We start from the raw sequence: 8,479 nt of genomic DNA on the forward strand, positions 1-8,479 counted from the left end.
TTCACAGTGAAACGCTCTACGGACTCTGGATCTGTTGTAGGAGATCAGGGTCCCCTATCAAAACAACTTGAGGGTGTTCAATATGGTGAAGACGAGAGAGAGAAAGAGAGAGAGAGGGAGAGAGAGAGAGAGAGAGAGAGAGAGAGAGAGAGAGAGAGAGAGAGAGAGAGAGAGCAAAACAGAGGTCTCTGACAACTTCATGACAGTTTAATGGCTGCCCTTCTCTCCCACAGTGTAACCACTTCTCTCCACACAACTACAGCAAGCCATGTCTACTACCCTTAGTTCCCTCTGAGGGGAACGTAGGAGAGCCCACCCCGAACCTCACTGTACCCCTCTCTGGGGCTGGGCTTCATAAACCCCTCTCCCTCTCTGGGGCTGGGCTTCACTCCATAAGTGTAAAAATGTAGCATACCATTACATGCCTTGTTAGAGGGAATGTTTACAACACATCTGAAACCAGACAGATTTGGAATAATCACAATATGGGGAAATTACCACCTCTTTCTAAGCTCCCGTCCTCAGCAGCAACACATTCAATAACTGAAATAATTTTCTCTTGGTTTGTTTAGTTTTCCTGGCTGGGCTTGGGGCCAAGGGCATGCCTGCTGTTCCAGTGAAGCGGCTAGCACTGTCTGATTAGGGCCATCATTAACTTAATGATGCGGCCTGAGTTCCGCCGTAATGGATTGACTTGGAGGATGAGGGAAAATATACAGTTAGAGAGGAGAGTCGGCGTTGAAATTTCACCGTCTGTCTGTCCGTCTGTACGTCTGTCTGTCTGTCCGTCTCTCTGTCTCTCTGCCTGTGTGTCTGTTCTCTGTGGTCAGCAGCAGTGTCCCCCTCATCCACCAGAGAGAGGAGACAGAGAGGAGGGCCCTAAGTGTAAACAGTCTAGTGGGCGAAATTACAGGTGTCAAAAAGAGGCAGACGGAGGCGGTTAGTCTGTGCCCATTTCCTCTCCTAACAATATGCTACCCGAAGGCTTGAGTGCCCGCTGTGTTGTCAATGGAGGCTTGATTAATGATCAACACCTTAAGAACAGGAACAAATCCACCCTCACCTTATATAACTTAAGTCAACACATAGGCAATGGTAGATCACAAAAGTCCACATATTAACAGGAAAAAAGAAGGTAATCCCTTTACATACCATTAAGACTTTTAATTAAAAATAACTAAATGCACAGTCAACCAGTCAAACCTCTTCTAGCAATATGAAAAAAGTTTGAGGATATTGATCATGTGTTACCATGAGTCCAAATGCACTGAGAGAGTTTGTTACTGTATATTACCATATTAATGTCTGTATTTACGTATGTGTAGGTCCTTTGAGAGGTTTACATAGTAGAGCTAATAGGATAACTCAGGCAGGACGAGGAGCAACAAACTTAGAAACAGGTGTTTATCTTGTCAAAGCTGTTGTGAATAGTCGACCTCTAACCCCTGTTTCTGAGCCAAATGAGAAATATAAAGGAGAAGTAGGAGTAATAACAGTCAGTCTGCAGGGGTAAACACACAGGCCTTACAGTGTATGAACAGCAATTATACACACAGGAAAGGTCAGGAGGAAGATGAGTCATTTCACAGGCATTTCCCAGAATGCTTCACTTCCCCTCTCCCGTGCCCTTCGGCAGCCCTCATTGGAGAGTGGGAGAGAGGGAGAGTGGGAGATGAAGAAAGAGAGAGTGGCAAAGTGAGAGAGCGAAAGGGAGAGCGAGAAGAAGAGGGATAGAGGCAGAGAAACTGTAAGCTGGGGTCCCTAGTGGTCTGTGGGGGGCTAGGAGCCCCTCTGTGTGGGGTCTGTGCAGCGCTGGGGTCTGGTTATTGATTTTCAGGCATGAAGCAGGAATATTGTCCAATGTTTACTCTGTTTGCCAAGCCTCTCCACACCCAGCCTCCTCCCTTTACACACCGGCCTCAGACACTCTAGCGCTTCAATCATACAAAAACATATAACAAAAATCTATCCCTCTCTCTCACATACAACATAACCGCCTACACACACACACACACACACACACACACACACACACACACACACACACACACACACACACACGCACACACACACACACACACACACACACACACACACACACACACACACACACACACACACACACACACGCACACGCACACGCACGCACATGCTCACACACACACACACACACACACATATTGCCACAGTTAGCCTCTCACATTGGTCAAGGAGAGGAATCATTTGGAGAGCAGGGAGGAATCCTGAAACGTCAGGCTAATCAGGGCTGGTGTTCAGCATGCAAGTGAATACAGATGTGAGAACTTTTTAGACACTTTGATTTGAATTACAGAATGTACTACCAGACACACACGTCTGTGAGCAGCACCGGGCTAAAAATAACACCATCGAGCCTCACCTTGAGCATGATAACATCACACAATTCTAAAACAACACACGTGTACACACACATTCGTATACACACATTCATACCCACGTATATAAGCATGCAATCATACACACAGATACACACACCACCACCACCAGCCCAATGTCTACATAATAATCCATCATATTCCGTTTCTCTTTACGATGGGGGAGATCATTTAACACTGAAGCGATGGTTACTCCCTCATAAGAACCCTCTTACAGGAACATGAAAGCAGCAAGAAGGAAGACAGGATGCTGCCACAACACTCAAAGAACCTGCTGAAAAATGTGTGGCCACTCCACACATACCAGGGGCCAGAAATAACACTGGTTGGTCTGTGAGGTGGGAGAAAATATTTCATGTTCATACTTCCACACATTTCACACTGTGTGTGTGTGTGTGTGTGTGTGTGTGTGTGTGTGTGTGTGTGTGTGTGTGTGTGTGTGTGTGTGTGTGTGTGTGTGTGTGTGTGTGTGTGTGTGTGTGTGTGTGTGTGTGTGTGTGTGTGTGTGTGTGTGTGTGTGTGTGTGTGTGTGTGTGTGTGTGTGAGAGAGAGAGAGAGAGAGAGAGAGAGAGAGGGAGAGAGGGAGAGTCAGCCTGGCAAGCAGCTCACAGACTGCCAGCCTTCTCAGGCGTGACTGTAGTGAAGTAGTGTTGTATTGATCTAGTCACACACCACGGCCCACATCTCTCAGACTGGTCTAATTCACTCTGACACGGTGTGGTCATCAAACAGAGTTTTAATGGTAGAATCATGAAATGTCCAGAGGGCAGGACATTGAGTGAGATGTCCTACAGCAAATAGGATATGAATCATACCAACGTAGCTTCTCATCATATCTGTCCACTTTTGTTTTCCTTTTTCTAATCAAGAATGCAGGCGTGCACACACACACACACACACACACACACACACACACACACACACACACACACACACACACACACACACACACACACACACACACACACAAACACTCCGAAATGTAAAAACAATCTCTTTTAGAAGCTGGGTGGTAAATTAGGCTAAGCCAGAGAGTCTCTCTCCAGAGTAATCTCCTAGTTGTGGAGGGTTGGGGAGAGCAGGGGCAGGCCAGTGTTGCTGTGGCCAGAGGGCTGAGGGGCAGATCTGGGGCTGGGCTGATAATGAGAGGGGGGATCAGGGAGAGTTATGGAGGTCTTAACACCCTGTCCCCCCAGGGTCATACTGAACTGCTGGTGGTCAGACACCACACACCACAGACCCTAGTGCGTGATTTATTGATTATATGATTCAGGACTGATTTATTTATAATTCATCTATGTTACACTCTTAGAATAAATATGCTATCTAGAACCTAAAATGGTTATCCTATGGGGACAGCCGAAGGACACTTTTGAGTGTATCGTCCTCTGGGAAACAATTGTCACTGTTTCCCAGAGTCCTTGAATCAAAACAGACACAAGCTAAACCTCTGGGCTGTATCTGCTTTGGGAGTGGACATCAAATCAAACTTTATTTGTCACATGCGCTGAATACAACAAATGTAGACTTTACCGTGAAATTAGTACTTACAAGCCCTTAACCAACAGTGCAGTTCAAGAAGAAGAACATATTTACCAGGTAGACTAAAAGAAAAAGTCACAATATGTCGTACACCCAGGTAGGGTGACTCTGGTGGGGGCCAGCAGACCATAGGCTGCCCCGAGGTCATGAGACCCACTCAGCACTCATCCGTTGAGACCTGGCTGTAGCTCTGCAGGTTAGCTGGCAGGCTGGGTGGCTGGCTGGGTGGTGGTCAGAGAGTTATGGAGGTTTAACCTGGTGTTGTGGTGGTCAGACCTGAGGCTGTGTTGTTAACATGCTCAGACAACAGACTGACGATACTCAAAGTAAATCACTCCCCTGGCACCAGTGACAAAAGTTAGGCTGTCAGTCCCCCAGTCCCTTCTTTAATCACTCTATTCACCTCTCTTCATCAACTTCAACTCTACCCATGCAGAGACACACACACACACACTACTCCAGCCAAGTCAAACAGGGCTGCACCATTGAGCATGTTTACCCTCCCACTCATGGATCTGAAGCTGTAGTAACTAAGACCTGGCTCTACCACCTCCCTCTCCTCCTCCAGACCAATGGCCACACACACACACACACACACACACAAACACACACAAACACAAACACACGCACACACGCACACACCCACGCACGCAAGTACTCATGCACGCACACACGCACACTCACACACACACAAACTCACACACACACTCTCATCCAAATCCCAGCCCAAGTAAACCAACACCCCTTGTTCTCTCATCGTTAGTCCTTGGCTCCTCTGGGTCAACAACATCTCTCTGTGTGCCATTCAGAGAGAGAGGAGAAAGTCCTGAGGGGTGCCATTTTATTTTCCTTAAGGGCTAGCCAACCTCCTGTACAGTGAGACGTATTAGCAGAGCTGGGCCTAATTTGGACTGGCACAAAGAAAATAGGAACAGTGGAACGTGTTTGAACACGAGAGAGAAGAGGGTCAGTTTTACAAGGTGAGGGAGCCAGGATGAGGCAAGCGTGGATTGTCTTACCATTACTATTCTAACTCTAGGCAGAGTACAGCCACGTAGGTTGATGAAAAGATCAATTGGAGGAGATTAAAAAGCTATTTGATCCTTCTGAGATTGATTTAATGACCTGTTTAACACAAACAAATATCGTCTGCGCTTAAAATAGGAGCGCTGTGATCAAGAACAGAGCTTCTCTGTCATAATGGCTTTGATTTCACTTGTAAAGCACTCTAACACAATACAGAAGAGTAGCGATGCAGAATAAAATCCTACATAGAATGTCTCGCACAACAAAGGGATGAACACAGAATTCCACTGCTAAAGACTCCCAGCCGAAGTTCATCAATGTTTCCTTGGCGACTGATACATAACACAGCAGACAAAACATGAGCGGGACTTGTTTTCTTCGTGTGTGTGTGAGAGAGAGCGTGTGTCTGCGTGTGTGTGCGTACGTGAGTGTGTCCGTATGTCTCCCATTATGGGTGTACTTTGACAATCGAAAAACCCTGACTGCTTGCCATTGCTTTATTTATTTTTCTAACTTTCATCTGCAGGCCACTTCCAATCTTCCTTACCAGACAAACCTCTTCTGTCAGTCCCAGAGGTGTCATTAAGGATGGATCCCCATGTTTCACCAGACACATGAAAGGGCCTATGGCTGTCTGACTGTCTGACTGACTGTCTATGTGGTTGTCTCTGTCTGACTGTCTGTTCTTCACAACACCTGTTCCTAGAACTGAAAATGTGACTCACATTGTCCCACACAATTTGAGCTGAAGTTTCCCCATTCAATAGATAAAGGATAACACACACAAACGCGGTCTACTGGCCTGGTTGGTGGGCTTGCCTGTGTTTCAATGGGGTACAGTAGGCTGGGCTGGGGGTGGAGGGCAGATCAAAATAACGGGCTAACTACAGAACGGATCACTTTCCAACACAACACGCTCCCAGACGTCTGAGGATAACACACAACCACCCATACTGGAGATTCACTTCAACAAGGTCTTTCATCAGTCTTCATCAGATCAGCTCTCAACATTCATTCACACAAGACTATGTGAGAGGTGTAGGCTGTTATGTATGGCTGTGTTGTTGTTGTGGTATTTTAACTAGCTGTCATTAACGGGGTTCTAACACAGACAGCACAAAGCAACTGGAGCCTTCTGTATTTCTACATCCTTGAGCGTAGTAGGCTACTATTTATTCAGTATTAGAGGCCAGAATGATAAATTAAGCAAAAAGGGAACTCCACTCATATCTGATTCGAGATAGCGGCCTGAAGGGGCTCCTGTGTTTATCCCAACTCTAATTATTTCTCCTGATGCTAAAACGTTTTCTAATGAAGCGTATCCACTTAACCAAGACGAGCAAACAGTTCAGGTCTCCACTATAGACCTTGTTCAGGTTCTATTTTCCCCCTACACGCTACAAAACCAATAAATGTCCAAATCCTGCCATAATAAATAACTACAGTGTAAACACTGATCCGCTCTACGTTCTCCTCTCCTGAGGAGAAATTCACCAGAAGCAGACGTTTAAAGTGTGTTTGAATTTGTGTGCTTTCCGTGACCTTTTTGGACTGCGAAAAAAGGAGTTATACCAAGGTAGTGGAATCCAACCCCTCACTGATCACATGTCCTGAGATGTTTGCAGCCACAGGTCGTTTATGATCATCGTACATCACACTGCATTAATGTGGGAACAGGATGCACAGCCAAGTCTTCATACTGTTTAAAAGGAGGGAAGGGTTTGTAGTTCTACTCCGTTCAGTAAGATACGTATTAGGGACTGTGGGCTGCAGATGTCTACTGGTGTGAGAGGGCAGAAGGTCAGTACCTTAGACAGGTCCTAGTGGTAATAGAGTTCATGTAAACATGGGACCACCAGAATGTTTCATTAGTGTTGAATTTATTCCAGCCTATGTTTATCTTATAGCCCAAACACATTTGCGGAAAGACAGGGAATTTATCGTCAGATCCTTAAGTGTCTCTTTCCCCCAGTTAGACAAAAATACTAGAGAACGAGGAGGAAGCCAGGGACCACTGACGTGCAATTCATTAAATTAGACACGTAAACAAATACACACTTTGCACGCACACACAACCAGGGAAAAGCCCATGGTGGTATTTTAAAACATATGCATGTACTGTATGTTGTCTTATTCACATATTTTTCAGTGTTTTTGTTTTGCTTGTTCGGAGTTCACAAAATACAAACCTAAACTGAAATGAACAATAATTTGTGTTCAAATGAGTAATTACCTGTAAATTATTCACTTTATTTAGTACACAGTATACATTAAAAAAAGGCCATTACTTTTCTAAGGAGGGAATGCATTAATGACGTTATCTACAATTCCGTATCACCAAATCTCTTTTAATGAAACCAACTCCTAGTCTGCCTGCCCACCTGCACTCTTCCCCACCGGTGGTACTTCAACATATCACTCATTATAGTGGTTCGGAATTAGCAAGAATATTCTTTACCTCTTATCCCAGATGTTCATCCTCAACACCCTCCTCTCTCATTGGCTCGTTAAAAGCCATGTGTAGCCGTGCTTAGCAGTGTGTTGCACCTACACCGACGATCCTACATGAAACATCTGCCACTTGACTGATTCCTGAATCAAATCGGCCATAGCAACAGAATGAGCTGGGGCTTTTAAAAGAGCCGTTTTGTCCTAATACATGGCCCATTGCCAAATGGCCAATCATCAAATGAACCCTGCCTCCAGAAGAGAAACCTGGCAGGGACCTCCTGAATAGTGTCACAGTGCTCTCTCTGCTTTCTCACTGTCTCCAGTCAGGACACACTCAGCATGTCCGCTGTGGCACCACTGTGTTTACCTCTGGGGTATACAGACAGATGCAGGCCAGCCGGACAGGCAGAGCTTCAGGCCATAGCTGCCAACCTGGGTGAGAACAGGAGACCCAGGCTGCTGCCTCACAGAATTTGCAGGGGGTTTTCCTACATAATATGTTGTAAACATTCCCTTGGGGGAAATAAAGTTGTAAGATTTCTAAGATAGAAGATTAAAATAGGCTTGGGCTTCGTTTTAAGAAATGACTAGTGAAATAAAGAGCTACCATTACAGGGGAGTATTCCATGTTGTTACTGTATGGATATAATATGTCATCGTGGTTGCATTTGTCTTCTCTCACAGAGACCCAAGTGTAGCCATAAACTCAGTGGTGGACAGACACACAGATTCTCCTGGTCACTAAGGTCCACTGTGGAAAAGAATACAAATATAAACACACTGTCTTACACACATTCAAAAAACACAAAACTATGTTTTTTTACAGGACTCAAAAAATAAACACTTATCCCAAGTCTTTAATTATAATGAACTGTGGTGAGCCTGATTACTTAATAATATGGTGATAAACACAACTATCAATCAAGCCGCCTGACAGCCCTTAGAATTCAGGAGAGACTGTCCAAAATAAGAGCTGCTGACTCTCTCATTGTGGCCGTGTGTGTGTGTGTGTGTGTGTGTGTGTGTGTGTGTGTGTGTGTGTGTGT

Source organism: Salvelinus fontinalis, chromosome 4, assembly GCF_029448725.1.
Source record: "Salvelinus fontinalis isolate EN_2023a chromosome 4, ASM2944872v1, whole genome shotgun sequence".
Lineage (NCBI taxonomy): Eukaryota > Metazoa > Chordata > Actinopteri > Salmoniformes > Salmonidae > Salvelinus > Salvelinus fontinalis.